This window comes from Coptis chinensis, chromosome 9 (genome assembly GCF_015680905.1).
Source record: "Coptis chinensis isolate HL-2020 chromosome 9, ASM1568090v1, whole genome shotgun sequence".
In the NCBI taxonomy this organism is placed as follows: Eukaryota; Viridiplantae; Streptophyta; class Magnoliopsida; order Ranunculales; family Ranunculaceae; genus Coptis; species Coptis chinensis.
In genome coordinates, this window is record NC_141464.1 from 11,221,330 (window position 1) to 11,238,403 (window position 17,074).

The following is a 17,074-nucleotide window of genomic DNA, read 5'->3' on the forward strand; positions in this document are numbered from 1 at the left end:
ATGTAGTCAGTATCCGAGTACTTAATAGTATGAAGATATACTTAGGGAAGATGCTGGAAACAGTTAAAGAGGATGGATTATTGAGAGCCCTCTTGGCCAGACTGGGTGTAGGTGCTAAGTTCAAAAACAATGAAGCAAAATGGGTGTGATGGGAGAAGTCAGACATAGCTCCCACTCTTAACTCTGACGGATCTCTTCAAGGTGGAAGCACCGGGTTTGGAGGAGCTCTACGAGACTGCAATGGAGATGTTATACTGGCGTATAGTGGACGCTCCAAAAGAATATCGGTGTTATATCAGGAACTGCTTGCGGTACAAAAAGGGCTTGAAGGAGCGATAGATATGAACATAAATAGACTCCAAGTTCAATCAGATTCTATGCGAGCGATCCAAATAATCAGGAAGGAAGAAGTATCGCCATGGTATTGCAGGAATCTAGTAGCACAGATATGGGCTGATATCTCGAAGTTTGACGATTTTTTTTAAACATGTTTTTAGAGAAGGAAATCAAGTGGCTGACTATCTATCCAAGCTGAGCAAGTCCTCATGTAATGAAATTTTGTATCATATCCCTCCAATGGACCAAAAAATGTATGAATTGGTTAAAAGGGATAAAGAAGGAAAAATGTACTTGCGCTCTTGATTAATAAAAGGTTGGGGTCTCCTTAACCCCTAGCCATTTCAAAAAAAAAAAAACTTCTACACACCGTTACAAGATGGGCCTCCATCTTGTATACAACTCACACTGCTCACGAGCGACTTTCACATTTCACCGAACGTGTTCAATCTTCTACCCATCTTTTATGGGTTAGAACACGAATTACCATACAAGCATCTACATTGGATACATGAAGTATACAATACTTTCCACCGTCCGGGCGTCACCGACGATTAGGTTAAGCTACGAGTGTTTCCTTTAACTCTAGCTGGTAAGAGTCATGCATGGCTTCTTTCTCAGAAGCCCGATTGTTTCGATACATGGGAAAAGGTTGTGTTCTCCTTCATGAAGAAGTACTTTCCGCCGAAGAAAATAGAAGAGATAAGAAGTAAGATGTAGTTATTCAGACAGAGTCCAAGTGAGACATTTTCCGAAGCATGGGATAGTTTCTCTGACCTACTCCATTCATGTCCTCACCATAAACTAGAAAAATCCACTCTTGTCCAATTTTATTCAAAGGTTTTCTCAAAGAACACAAAGTAACCTTCGACATCATGAGTAATGGTAATTTTTTAGATAGAGGTGCAACCGAAGCTTTAACATTTCTTGAAAACCAAGCTGAAAAGAGTACCCATTGGGGCAACATAAATAATTCCAAAAAAGCCCAACCCAATACATCAAATGCTATTAGTATTTCCGTGGAGAAATCCGATCCAGAAATCAAAACTTTAATCGAAACCCTCACAAGAAAGATAGATGCCCTCACAACCAAACAAAAAGACCAAACCCCTAATCCTGTCATGAACATAAATACCTCACCATGCAATTTCTATCTAAGCTTAAATCATATATATGCCATCTGTCCCTTAATCACAAACCTATCATCGCTTCCACCAGAAGAAGTATGTGCTTTCAATGTACCAAATGTATCATGGAGACAACATCTAAACTTCGCATGGACGAACATTCCACAAAGCCAACCACCTCCAGGTTTCAACAAACCACAAAATACATTCAGACAAGGACAAGGACAAGGTACCTATAACAATCAGAACGGACCATTGGTTTCATCCTATTTTAACTAGAACTACCAAAACCCATCTATCAACAACCAAAGAGACCTAGTTCCCATTACACCATCAACTTGTGTCTAACCAGATAAGCCCACCAAAATAATGCTATCTATCATGCAACAACAAACCCAAATCCTAGCATCCATGCAACAATCTCTAAACTTGTTACCCTAAGATAAAACCCAGAAAAGGTGTGTTCTCAGAACAAGCTATTCCAAACCATAAACCAACAAACACAGCCTTTGAAGCAACAAGTGACGCGAACAAAGCTGGAGTGCAAAAACTTCTTTCATGATCATCCCATCTATGAGGATTAAATCCTCTTTTCCGATGTATTCCTTCCCCATTCCATTCCATCTTTTGCTTTAAGGGAATACATCAATAAGGTAACCGGACCCTCTATTTGGAGTGTGTGGTTGTAAGTGTCGGAGCCTTAATTAGTCCACGTATATCTCACATATTCTTTGTAAAACACTTTTTACTCGTCTTTTGAGTAAGTGTGAACCTGTGGAGCGAGTATACAATTTTCATTTTCTTTATTTTATATTTCTTTTTCAAAACAGTTGTTTTCTTTGTTATGTTAATGCTAGATTCTCGATACATCAATAGTTATGTGATTTTTTTCAAAAACAAAACGGGCAATGAATTTTACATAGACCAACCCCTAGAACAATGCAATCTAGGGGCCGTTTGAGATCAGCTTTGCTTACTAAGGGTCGCTTATATCACCAAGCTATTCGCCCGGGTCAGGACATTTCATGTCTTGCGCAGTAAATCCCCCAACTCGCATAGCTGAAGCTCTGTTTGTCTAGATTGGGTTTGCCACAGAGCCGACACGAAAGTTACCTGAGATTATATGTTATGATTTGTTTTCTAGAAAAAATATTAGCGTCTAGGATCACAACTTTTGAGTACGAGTTTCTTAAAATAGCTCTTCATAGTTTTCAAAACTAGAGGATATAAAAATGAAAATTATATGCCCTGGAGTAACCAAAATGATACCGGATTGACGTATAATTTTATCTTCTTGTCAAAACCTCTATATGGTTAGAGATATCTTTTGCTTGAGAAAACCCAACTGGCAAAAAAAAAAAAAAAAAAAAAAAGTCTCCAAAAACGAGAATTAAACAAATAGAGTAACCCAAAGTGATACTATTCTCTATTTAATTCTATCTTTTACCTCCACCTCTCTATTTGTCTCGAGAATCTGACGTTAAAAGACTCAAACTTGTACAAATTTTCAAAAAAAAATTACCTTTCTTCTAAAAATATTTCCCCTTCTCAATCTCTCTTTCTAAAAACTTTCCAAAAACTTTCAAAAATGTCTTCTGTAACGAACAAAAACCCTCCACCTAGCAAGACTAGATGGATAAGTTTCAATGATCGTGTGCAAGCACTTCCTAGTATAGAGAACTGCAGCTGAAGATATGAACACATATACCGAAAATCATTCCTGGTTTAGGTAAGAGTCCATACGCACATAAGAGACGAGCTATGAGAGAAGGCTGGTGCTCGAACTGTCAAACACCAACTTGTCTCGGTCTTCAACCTCATAATGAAAATTTAGTTTAGAAGGTTTTCATGTGCCAGCCACCTGCTTATCGAGCTTAGTCTAAGAGAGTAATCAACCTATCTAGTTGGGATTGACTCGAGTTTTCAAAAACTTCAAGTCTTGGGAATCTGACTGGAAACGACTCACCTTTTTAAAATTTCAAAACTTATTTAAAACCCAAAAAAAATTAATTAAAATTTTTCATTATGTTGTTTGTACATATTTCCATACAGTTCTATTTTGTTTCTTTCCCTCATCTATTTTTCATACACTACTGGATGTGAATGTACCTTATATCTTTGTGTAGCATTTCCAATGTTGATCGTTTTGGTACCTCACATGTTGAGATCGGAAGAGTAACGAAGCGCGGATCGGCTCTTGAAGTTGGTAACACACTGAGGACAAGATCAGAATTTCTTGATTTCATTTGGGTTTGGGCCAAAATTTCATTTTCACTTAAAAGGCACGTGCGAGGCAAATGCCATCAACCCTATTTAGCCCATGATATCTATCACTTTTCGATATAAAGATACGAAATCTTTATTTCATTCAGAGTAGACTCAAGTCCTTACTCACGACTTCTTGCGTTTAGTTGAGTAGGGATTCGAACCAACCTAAATTCTAGGACCACTTACATCTTTCTTCTTTCTTATACACTAAGTACGGAAACTAGTGAGTAAGATTTATTTGCATTACTAGCTAAGTTTAGCTTTGTTATTTAAATCCTAACGGACGCTTAAACATGCGAAATACAACAAATAACGATAAAAATCTAAGATTTTCCTAAGATATTCAAAGAGAAAGAAAAAGTGGAAGATCATTCCACTCATGCAAGGTCTTATAAACTTCTCTTAAAGTCGGATTACTACCTTCTCTAAGCTGTTTAGGGTTCATTATCAAACCTGAACCGGCTTAGTCATCGATCCCTAGTGAAATGGACTCATCTCTAAATCCATTTCCCTAGCATAAGAAGTTGAACTGGGGTTTCATCTCTGAAATCCCATCTCAACTCCTGGACTCATACAACATAATCCTATTAACTATGAAAATAAGATATTAGAGATAACTTGCACACGAGTCCTTCTAAATTTCCAGGTCTCAAGTTTGGCCGGACACTACTATTTTGGGATAGTGTGTTATATGTGCCCTTAAGTCCAGGTAGTGAATCCTATTTCTATCTATTTCTAAGAAATTTTAATGAATCCTCTCATGAGCTTCATTAATCTTCCACCTTGGAGGATTTCAACTCATGATCCTTAGATTGATTTCAAGTTACAAGATAGAAAGTAACAAGAGATAGAAAGAAATGAAAGAATGTAAAACAAACTGATTACCTAAGTAAAAAAAAGGAAATTTTATTAGAAACTAGAAAGTGTTTCCACCATTAACAATGTTTCAAGCTTTTTCTAAAAAAAACTAAAAACTCCCCACCAAAAGATAAAGACTTGGAATTTAAATAGAACAAGAGTAAAGGCAATCAATGTAGTGCATCCCCCCTTGTTTTGTTTTCTTCTCCATTTGAGAGAAATCTCATTTCCTCCCACATGAAACAACAAACCACATTTACTTCCTTCTTACCCATACAATCCACAACAAAATGACACCTATCTTTTTTCCACTATTAACCCTAATCTCATCTAACTTTATTAACTACATGCAAGGTGTCACTTTTGAACCAATTATTTGCACCTTTGTCTTGACTTGTATGATGACTCATCAAATCTTGTGGGCCTGCATAGTGGGTCCGCGTGCAATCTAGTGGCGGTTCGGTCTTTTGGAAATTTCACAACTTCCCGCCTATGCGTAGAGTTCATTGCACTGATCGTCTGAGCAGCTCACTTGTCGCATTCGGAGTCCTGGTTCAAGAGGTAGGAGCTTCGGAAGTTTGATGCTTCTGTGCGGATTTGTTGGGCTTCAGGTGGGCTTAATTGGAAAGCTTATGTACACTCCCTATTCGGTGTTTAAATGCTGCCTTTGTCATTATTTGTACGTTAGTTGCTCCAACCTGTAAAAACACGAAAATGCGATTATTTCATGATTATTAAACACAAAATTAACCGAAATATTATGTCTGTATGGGGTTTATAGTACAGTTTTGGGTGCTTATCACATCTTCCCCAAATAGCACTTTGCTTGTCCTCAAGCAAATAAGAGACATTAAAACAGATAAGTGGCCAAAACTGTGCATCTTAAACTAAATCTCGTTTCGCAGAGCGCGGTTGCATTGACCGTATGCAACAAGGCCTTAAACCACTAGGAATTCCCTAGTGGACGAGTTATAGCCTCGTGAGAGTTTTCCAGAGAAGATACTCACAAACTTCATTTATACTACAACGACTCAGTAACAAAAACTTGTTTCCTAAATTAATCTCAGACATCTATACATCTCCTTGGCGGGGAACGAGGATTAATTCCTTTGAAACTCAAGTTAATATGCATACAATAATTAAAAATATCTACATATGAACATGTATACAGTGAGCTTTACATTGAAAAGTACTAGCAGGGCCGTTTCTGGATCCTTTGGAGAGCGTACCTAAATGGGTTCTTACAGGTATGTGTCGAAACACAAATTCGCTCATAATTTTTTCACTTAGGTTTTGCTAACTCCAGTGTGCAGTGGGCACACATTTCCTCACATACTCAATGACAATCAGAGGAGCCGAGGTCGATCAATCACATGTACTATTTATTATCACACCATCCTACTCCTAATTGAGCTAGATGTCTTTATTAGGTATTATGGGGCTTAGGTGGTAGTGTAGAAGAAAATGGAAATGGATAATCACAAATGATAAGTATGAGATAATAGGGTCTTCAAGATATTTACACTCGAGAAATCCTTGTTTTCTGTTCTTGCTTCTACCTGAGTTTTCCTACTTTGCTCTTAAGCCTTGTACTTATTTCACACTCTATATAATTTTTTTTTTTGAAACAAGAAGCTTAAGAAACATAATTCTATTTTCCTTTCCTAAAGCAAGTAACTAACTTTTATTTGGATCAAGTCTTTCTCTTTACCTTTCTACATTTCATCCTATTTCTCATACTCATCACTTAAGTAGGTTCTTCTATTTAGGGTTAATAGATGGGTAAGGAATTTTTGGTGAAAGTGAAAGGTTTGATGAAAGGTTCAGTGGAGTGACTAGCGGTAAAATTTATAATAGGTAAGAATTTTTAGCTATGTCGATCCAAAGAAGGCCTAAATTCTCGCCTAGGGTTCGGGTGGTGATCAAGTAAGTAGACGCGTGATTTTCTCTATTCGAAAAACTACTCCTCTGTGTCATTTCTCACAAATCACTCATATCAAGGCTTTTGGTTAGATTCTCACAGGATTGATAGTTTAAGTAGACTAACTATGGGTTCCAGAAACTTACTGCTATGTACAATTAATGATACTCAGTGCATGAATTCTCATGAAAAGATGTAAAAACTATTGCGTATGTATTATCTTAAGTTTCTTAAAAACGAATCCTAATTCGAATGCAAATGTGAGACTTCTAGATAATTTCATCATTGAAAAGGAAACAAGACTTTGTCACTAAGTACAATTATTAACAAGAAAATAAAAACTATATACATGCTACAATTTGCCTAATTTTTGCTACAGGTTTAAAGCACCCCCAAACAGAATGATGCTTAGTCCCCGAAGTATCAATAGATAAATAAAGAAATTACCTGAGAACTGTGAGCAAAATTAGGGCTGGATTGCTGGAACAGAAAGGTTGGAGAACATAATATATTATACAAAAAGAAACAAAGAAAGACAATAGCACACGAAATATAACTATTTACAGTTAGATATATATACAATGGCATGCTCAAATTTACCATCCAGCAGGATGTGTTGGTATGGCGTCCTCTATAATGAAATGTATTTCCTTAGCATCGCGCCAAAAGATAATAGTCTGCCAAATTTTTGCCCATTCTTTGTCTTCGGATTTGTTTAAATGTGTCGTCATTTTTTCATCCTTTGGGTAACAACGAACATGCCTCAGGTACTGAGCGAGACGTTTCCATTGCCTAAACCTTAATGAACGAATGATTTTGTTTGTTGGGCACATAGAATCTACCTTAACCCAGTCATGAAAAGTAGCTAAAAACTGTGGGAAATGTGTCTTCATGATTCAGTAAGCGGTTACAGGTAAAAGTATATACTAATCTTGAAAAGTGCAAGCTCATTTCAGATTGGAGATAACACAACCTAAGATATTAAATAATGTATGACCTTGAGCCAGTGCATTGAATATTACGCAGGCAGCCTCATTGGCAGTGGAAAAGTGCCAATCTCCCATGATGCTCAGGAGTATAAACAGCATCGCAGTCCCCATGTTCATGGTCATGCTTCCTAAGGGAATGGTGATGTCGCGCCATGGAACATGACCATCTCCTTCTCGTGTAATCCCAAGACCATCATCGTAAGTTTCGCGAAAAACATGCCAATGAAAGGAATGGTAAGAATTGTGATAGATGTAATGCCATGATGCGGTTAGTTCGTGATATGGAAGATCCAAAGTTAAGGCAAGCTGTTGTTCTGAAAAAATATGTCGTGTGTCACCAACTAGGATTGTGAAACCGTCTAAATAGAAGCCATGTGCATGGTTGAATGCTGGTGTGTCTTCCATATTAGCATAAAAGTATGCAGCCAAACTTGGAGAATAAGTTTGGTCAAGTAGAAGAACTAGGGAAGACCACCCAATGTTTGTGATGTAGTCATGGAAGAGATGACCATAAGTATTGGAATCCATCATAGACTGAAAGGATTGCTCAGAAATGAGTTTTGGAGGTGTCATGTTTGATGAAGATGCCATGTTGGATGAAGTAAAGAAATGGGTAAGGATAAAGGCAAACTGGATGGATGAATGAGTATGGAAGAAAATAGACCCTCCTGTAATGACATTGAAAATCACATGTTAAAATTGGTCTTGTCACAACGTGAATCATGACAATTCTAGTAGGCAATTCTTACAACAGAAGACACAAAGATAACAACAAAATTCATAATACGACGAAAAACGTAATAACATATTCGATTATTTATTTATTGACTTAGTATTATTATTCTATTTTTATTTAATAAGAAAATCATGGATTATTATGATGATTCGAGACACAAATCATGCACCACAATCGCTTTAGTTGTTCAATTTGTTGGGGTGCATCGCATCCGTCCCCCTTGGCCGCGCGAGAGTGTAGTTTGATTCTTCATTAGGAGAGCGGATTTTGCAAGGACTGAGAATGATTTTCCAAGATTTCCTCCTGTTCAACATCATGCATTGCTTGACGTTCTTGGAAATCCTTAAGAGTTTTAATGATTATTTCCTGACGAGCGTGTAGTTCCCGCATGCCTTGATGAAGAAATTGAATGCCTTCCATGGGATTAAAAATGTTTAGCATGGCATGTTCATCAAAGAAATGTTTAGAGTTTGAGCTTGGGTCGTTCTGTTCATCTGTTAGAGTATCAGGAGTCCAAAAACCAATGGAGTAGTCTGTGTGGAGTACACTAATATTTGCTCTTTGAAGGGGTATCTTTGGAGAAATTACTGGATAACCCCAACGCATCATAATTTGCGTGACTAAAGTAGGTAGAGGTGCTAACCTTCTTGTTTTCCTGGTGATCGCGTTCCAGAGGTGCTGGATTAGACAAAAATCATCCCTTTGATTCTTCAAAATCCAAAGTAGGTGAAGTTGAGGCTTTGTGACTTCTGATTGGTGTGATGTACCTACCACATTGTGTCCCAACCAGTGGAGCACAACTCGTTGATTCTATTTTAAAGAGCGTTAAAGAACAACGTGATGTCTATTTTCGACTTCGCCATGAGATACGGTAGCTCGTAGTAAAGTTTTGACAGAATCAAATGATGACTCTTATAACACCCGTCTTTTTATTTTGTTTTCCTAGTATAATAATAATAATAATAATAATAATGATAATAGATAAAGTAAAATATATGATAACTATCAGCTTAGGGATAAAAGTCCCGTAAGTAAGTAGATAAGTTTCAACCCTTGTTTTTTGGGGAGGTTTTAAAAACATAAAAAAAGGAGTATTCTCACGTAAAGTTTTTGGAAAAAAAAAACACAGCGAGAGTTTTATAGAAAGGAAAGAAAAAAAGGTGGTTTTACTGACAGCAGAAAAGGAAGTTTTTCTGTTAGCTAGCTGATAGTCGGAGCGCGCTACAAGTGAGTAGAGAATACCTCAATTCTTTTAAACATGAAAATTTCTTATTCTTACATCATGTTTTGGGTTTACCAACAAAGTTATACTGCTATTAGTTTTCTGCTTTACTACTCATGTTAAGTTTCTGTGTTTACTCACTCTGTATCTATGCCGAGGAATTGGAGAATACCTATTGTGTTCACATGATAAATTTTACATTTAAAATTATGTGGTTTAACTCCTGTTATCATTGGTTCGATATTGTCGACAGAAAATCTGCCCAATCCTTTGAAATAAAACGAATACATAAATTGGTTATGATTATTGTAAATGTCTTGGTGGAACTAGATAAGTATCTATGCGTCTTATTGATTGTATTAACGGCGGTTGATGGTTGTTGGTGTCGTGAGATGGGGCTGTCGAAGATTTTGCAGAGCAGTAATGGCGTCCTGAGTTTTGGTGTGGTTTGAATTATTGTTTTTGTTTGAATTTGGTTATGAGATTGTTGTTGGGTTGAGGTGGATTGTTGGTGGTTGATTGGGTGTTGGAGAGGGGACGATTGAAGCTTTACAGAGTGTTAATGGTGTAAAAAGCGATTTTTCACAGTATAAGGGAATCACGAATTGTTGGTATAGGTACATGGGGTTTTTCTCTAGGAACCAAACCGCTGGGTTCATATTGGATATAGATGGCCGGTGGTGGCTGCATAGGTGGTGGAGGCGCTGGTGAAGGGAGGAGGAAGAAGGAGAAGAAAACACGTTGTTATTTTCTTTTTAGCTGGGCTTGGGCTTGGGCCGGAATATGGCATGTGGGCTTAGATGTTTTAAACTTTAGATTTTCATTTTTGAACTTAAGTTTAGACTTTGGGCCTTAATTAGTCTCTAGGCTTTTGGGTTAGAGGAGTTTAGGTCTGGTTGACTGCTGTTGACCATTGGAAAGTTGACTTTGACTGTTGACCAGGGTTGACTTTGACCAATTGACCCAAATTTGACTTTTACCTCGGATTATGATTCGGTCTATTAGGATAGGTCTAGGATTATTAGCATGCTTGACTTTAGGCTAAGACCTTTCTAAATATACTTGCGTACGTGTATTTACTACTCTGTGATATGTCTGTCTTTTATGATACATAATGCTATGACACTTAGACATCCATATAATTAATAACGCGTAAACCAAAAATACAAGAAACAAGATACTCCTTCGTTCTTTGAAATAATATATACAATAAAGTTCAATAATATGTAAACAAATTTATTGCACCCTTTTAGAACTCTCCACGCCTCAAGTTTTGGAAATGAGTTTTATGACTGATGATGTCATATGTTAGGTGGGCATTTATTGAATGTGCCATAAATGGCCCGTTAGCGTTATAAATGGGTATTCATTGAATGTGCCATGAATGACCAGATTGTTTGGACTACCCTAGAGAGGAACTAAGGTATTTGCCTTGCTGGTTAGTTGTATTCCTTAAGTGTACAGGAATGTAGGGTTGGGTATTCCTTGAATGTGGCGGGAATGACCCAGGGCATTCATTGAATGTGCCATGAATGGCCCGTTAGTGATATGATAGGTATTCCTTGAATGTGGCAGGAATGACCTAAGGTATTCATTGAATGTACCATGAATGACCTAAGTTTTTGTGCCCGAAGAGGCTGTGAAATATGTGTATGAAAGCCAAGAGATGGCTATGATATTGTGGTATTCGGTGGGAGAGAGGCACACAGAAATGTGTGATTTGGCAAATGTGTGGAGTAGGTACTAAAGGGTGGGTGTATAAGAAAAGTAATTGATTAATTGATAAGAGAAATTGATTTGATTATGCGAGTGTGTTTGGGCTTATATTTGAATACTTATAGGATATCTACATATGTTATATAAGATTTCTAACTTTCTTTTGTAGGAGGGCAGGACTTAATAATATTTTGTGCAGGGACGCGGTCCTACCCTTATATAGCAGTGGATATCGGTAAGTTTTAATTCAATTACTTAGTTATTAAAACAAGTTATTATAACGAGTTAATAAGATGGGAGTCTTGCTTGGGAAGAAACTATGCCGGTTGAAATGACGGAACTACCTGTCTTCCAAGATGAGAATGAGTATATTATGATATATTTAAGGTGTTAGTTGGATAAGTAAAGATTGGAAATGTTTATATGTGGTTAGTCTACTCATACCAGCTAATTCCATTTTGTTGACCCATGTTTGCTTTGTTTTGGCAACGTGGGCATGTTCTTGGGAACATAGGTAGAAGGCAGTGGAACCGCGGCGTGTGATTTGGATTCTTGCCTGGAGCAGTCCGTTAGTTCTTTTATTAGGTCTGATTCTTATTAGAAGGATATAATAATGTAGTTTACTTTTAGCATGACATGAGAACATGGTAGTGAGGATTTTTATTCAGAGAGTTTGTTTGATGTTTTATTTGGATGGAAGATAGTTTAATAAAGTGATGGTGGAAACATTATGGGGATTGTGCAGTTTAAGTTGATTCTTTTATGATATGGCTGTTAGGGTTTTGTATGTGTTGTATCCACCCCGTCATAGTCTGGGTTTTTAAACAAGTGAACATAGTGATGTTTGAGATATTTATATTTCAAATATTCACTTTGTTATTGTTTAGAAATTCGGGCTATGACAACTCTGGAAAAAGGAACTCCTGGGTATTCATTGGAATTTGAAGTATGCCGGAGATAATTTCCCTAGTCAATTCAAATCGTTGTCCATAGGCATTGAAGTAGAATTTTCCATTTTCAGGTCCGCTAAATTGGTAGAACATCAAAACCAATTCTCGGGATTAACTAGCTGCTGAATGATATAGAAGAGGCATCCATCCTCGACGTACAATTTCTGTGTCAAAATAAGGAGAAAACCGGCCATCATAAAAATTTCAGGTAGTCTTTCTCAGGCTTTATTTTTCTTGGGTGATTCATTTGGAAGTATTACTGAGGGAAGGATAGTGAAGAATGCTTGAAATGAGAATGGCCGAAAAGAATAGATTTATAGCCAATCCATGAGTCTGTACCAATCAGGATTCCAAGTGTAGGTAAATCTGGAATTAATATGTGAAAACACAAGTGACTCATGTGTTGTTGTGACACATACTTTTAGGAACAACAACAATGGGTATCCATAGTAAGTCTTTTCATGTCAGAATCCCAAAAACAATTAATGAGATGTTTCAATGTTAGAAAATACGGAGGAAAGTTTCACAGGGCAGTTAGACCTACACATAATTTCAGAATTGATGATCATACCTCAATAATAGAAGATGGATAGAATAATAGAGCTGCGTGTATGACAAGTGTTAGGCGTACCGTGTAGCGTGCACGATCTATTTCGAAAACAATAAGTTGAGATTGATTTATTTTGGTGCGTTATTGATTTTGCTTATTTGTTATTGTTTTGATAACTATTTTATGTTTATGATAAGGTAAAAATACATCTAATATACACAATTATTAAATAGGGTACTTCTCCATTTAATACGTAACCCGTACAAATGGTGGAGAATTATTTAACACACCATAGTAATATACAAAGTGACAAAGGGAAAGAGAGATGTCTGTTACATAGATCTAGATATTTTGGAGCATGTTATGTATGAGCGACAATAGAGCAATGATAAACACTGTTATCACGAATACTGTGACAGCCCAATCGCGTTGCTCCTGTTCCAATCGCTCGATCGGATTCATTGTTTAATGAAAAGATAATATGTGAAGATTCAACTGTGGAGAGTGAGAGAATGGGATGAGTGAAAGTGGATGAGGAGAGTTGGATTTTATAATGGAAAATCTGATCGTTGGGTATTTGACCGTACACGTGATTTGGGTCGGGTTCTAATTTTTGTCCCAAGCCCAAATGAATTCCGGAAATTCCCTTTATGTTATGAATTGAACGAATGAGATGTCAAAACGATCGGCATTAAAAATGTCATCCAATGGAATATGACAAAGACACATTCAAACCTTTTTATTTTTATTTGGGGGGGTTGAATCTTGTAAAAATATAACGCAACCCCCCCCCCCCCCGCTTTTTTTTTTAAGAAGTTTTTATTTATTTACAAGATTTATATACAAATGTACAAGTCGAGAGGAACGTGTCAACAACACTGGCAGTCCAGAAAAAAAAAACACCACAAACAAATTTTAAATCGAGAAACTTTCATGTTGGCTCAGGCTTAACCCAATCCAATACCGTGGCTTAACCTTTATGTTTTGGGGGCCTAGGGTTCGTGATTCACCATCCCTGACCAATGTGTAATGGTCTAATAATAATATTACCCTTAGTACATATGGTATAGCCTCAAACAACCCCGAAATACAGTCACATAAAAAACTGCTCGGGTTGGCCTGGTGGAATCCATTGCATGTACGAACTAGGAAATGTCCGATGTTGCATATCACGACTCTCTTTGGGCACCATGCGTAGTGCTAAGGGAAAGATAAAAAAAAAACGAGTATATACATGTTCAGTCTTTTAACGTCAGATCCTCAAGACGAATGTGAGTCTTTTAACGTCAGATCCTCAAGATGAATCCCAACCTGTGGGAACAACGGGGCGACAACGAAGTTTATCCTGCTGCTGCGGTGTCATACAATAATATACCTTATACCGGCTCATATCGGATAATAGTTCAAGATCTGGACAGAAAGGTGTTTGACAATTCATACACCACCCCATCCTTCGTGCACGTCGCTTTCGAGCAAAAGTACTACGACCATTACCTATTCGAGATGGGTGAGATTTACACCAAATGATGAGTTGGAGTTCGCGAGGAAGAGAATAGAAAAGGGAGGAGAAGGAAGGAGTTGAAATTTTTGGTACCCATTGTTTTCCAGAAGGCACGTTTGCTCGATTATTAGAAGACATTTATACTAAGTTCTGAAGTAGAGTTTTTGTGGACTAAGGTTCCGGCGCTTACAACCACACACTCTAGAAGATTTGAGAGAAGAAAATAGAAGAGGGCCCGGCTACCCTAATGGCGTACTTCCCCTATCATACACACATGGAAGGAAGTACCCCAGTGAATCTTTAGTCTCTGTAGATTGGATCTTTGAGAAGAGTCTTTTCGACATCTGGAGAGCCCAACTCATGATAATGTTTAGGGCGTTGGCCATTTACTTGAAATTCGCTGTCATCATTTAAGTTTTTCAAAGAGATAGCCCCAAAAGGGGTGACAGCAGAGACAATGAAAGGACCAGACCATCTAGTTTTTAATTTTCCTAGAAAAATGTATAATCTCGAGTTGTACAACAAAACTTTTTGACCAATTTTGAAATCTTTTCTTAATATGTGCTTGTCATGCACTCTTTTTATGTTGGCTCTATAAGATTTCGAGAGATCATATGCATCATTCCGAATTTCCTCAAGCTCATTTAACTACAATTTTCATTTCGTGCCTGCCACCTTGGTATTATAATTTAGGCTTTTAATGGCCCATAGAGCACGATGCTCAAGTTCAATCGGTAGATGACAAGGTTTACCAAAAACGAGACAGTAAGGGGACATGCCTATAGGTGTCTTAAAAGCTGTTCTATATGCCCACAAGGTATCAGATAATCTGAGAGACCAGTCTTTTCTAGATGGATTAACTGTTTTTTCTAAAATGGATTTAATCTCTCTATTAGAGACTTTGACTTGGCCATTGGTCTGAGGATGATACGGAGTTGCCACCTTGTGAGTGACTCCATATTTCTTTACTATCAATTCAAAAAATTTATTACAAAAATATTTTCCCCCATCACTAATGATAGCTTTGGGAACACCAAATCGAGAAAAAATATTTTCCTTTACGAACAAAACGACAATTTTATGATCATTAGTACGACAGGCCATCGCCTCAATCCATTTTGACACGTAGTTAACAACTACCAATATGTATAGAAACCATGAGAATTTGGAAAGGGACCCATGAAGTCGATGCCCCATACGTCAAAGATTTCCACAATTAAAATGGGATTTAAGGGCATCATATTGCGTTGAGTAATGCGTCCTAGTTGCTGGCAGTGGTTGCATATTTTGCAGTGCTCATGTGCATCTCGAAATAGTGTTGGCCAATAAAATGCACATTGTAGAACCTTGGCCGCTGTTTTCTTACCATTGAAATGACCACCACAAGATTGTTCATGACAGAAGGATAACACGTCATTGTGTTCCCAGTCGGGAATGCAACGGAGGATTAGTTGGTCGGAACAATACTTGAAGAGGTAGGGATCATCCCAGAAATAAAATTTCACAGTGGATAAGAACTTTTTTCGGTCATTACGAGACCAAGATGAAGGAACTTCCTTGGTAACTAGGTAATTTACTATATCAACGTACCAAGGAGACGAAAAGACAGAATACAAGTGTTCATCAGGAAAGGAATCACAAATGGGGTCTGTATCATTATCAACCTCATTGACGAGTCGTGATAAATGGTCTGCAACCACATTTTTGCAACCTTTTTTATCTTTAATTTCTAGAGTAAATTCTTGCAAGAGGAGAATCCAGCGGATCAACCTCTGTTTTGCATCTTTTTTCGCTAATAGGTAACGAAGCGCCGCATGGTCGGTGTAGACAATTGTGGAAGAACCCACTAGGTACAGACGAAACTTATCCAAGGCATATACAATGGCGAGAAACTCTTTCTCAGTGGTGGTATAGTTACGTTGAGCTTCATTAAGGGTTTTACTCGCGTAGTAAATGACAATTGGCTTGTTCTCTCGGCGTTGCCCTAGGACAGCTCCAATAGCGTAGTCACTTGCATCACACATTAATTCAAAAGATTTAGACCAATCAGGTGGTTGAATTATAGGAGTTGTAGCTAGGGCAAATTTTAAAGTCTCAAAGACTTGTTTGCAATTGAAAGTGAAGTCAAATATGACATCTTTAAGTGGGAGATTTGTTAAAGGTCGAGCAACCTTTGAGAAATCTTGAATAAATCTCCTATAGAATCCTGCATGTCCTAAAAATGCACGTATGTCACAAACTAATTTTGGTAAAGGAAGGGAAGCAATTTTTTCAATCTTAGCTTTATCGACTTCGATTCCATCATTTGAAATGATATGGCCTAGAACTATTCCTTTTGTAACCATAAAATGACATTTTTCCCAATTAAGAACAAGATTTTTCTCTTCACAACGTACTAAAACCTTTTCAAGATTTGATAGACAGCTATCGAAAGAATTACTATATATTGAGAAATCGTCCATGAACACTTCCATAAAGCGTTCAACCATATTACTGAAAATATGAAGCATACAGCGTTGGAATGTACCCCCAGGTGCATTGCAAAGGCTAAATGGCATTCGTTTATATGCAAATATACTAAAAGGACAGGTGAACGTTGTTTTTTCTTGATCAGTAGGATCTATGATTATTTGAAAATATCCTGAATAACCATCAAGAAAATAGTAAAATGCATGACCCGCTAACCGTTCAAGCATCTGATCAATGAAGGGAAGTGGGAAATGATCTTTACGAGTGACCGCATTAAGTTTGCGATAGTCAATGCATATTCGCCACCTCACTGGAATATGAGCGGAGATGCATTCATCTTTATCATTTTACACAACTGTAATGCCAGACTTCTTGGGAACAACGTGCACTGGACTCACCCAAACACTATCCGAGATAGGGTAAATAATACC

The 17,074-nt window shown here is 37.4% G+C and overlaps 1 non-coding gene across 1 annotated transcript; it reads right to left on the bottom strand.

Annotated features, from left to right (window-relative positions):
- Window positions 1-1,036: 1,036 nt before the first annotated feature.
- LOC147474749 (small nucleolar RNA R71) lies at window positions 1,037-1,142 on the bottom strand. Its single transcript, XR_015209955.1, has one exon. It is a non-coding gene; the product is annotated as a small nucleolar RNA R71 (small nucleolar RNA).
- Between the last annotated feature and the right edge of the window lie 15,932 nt (window positions 1,143-17,074).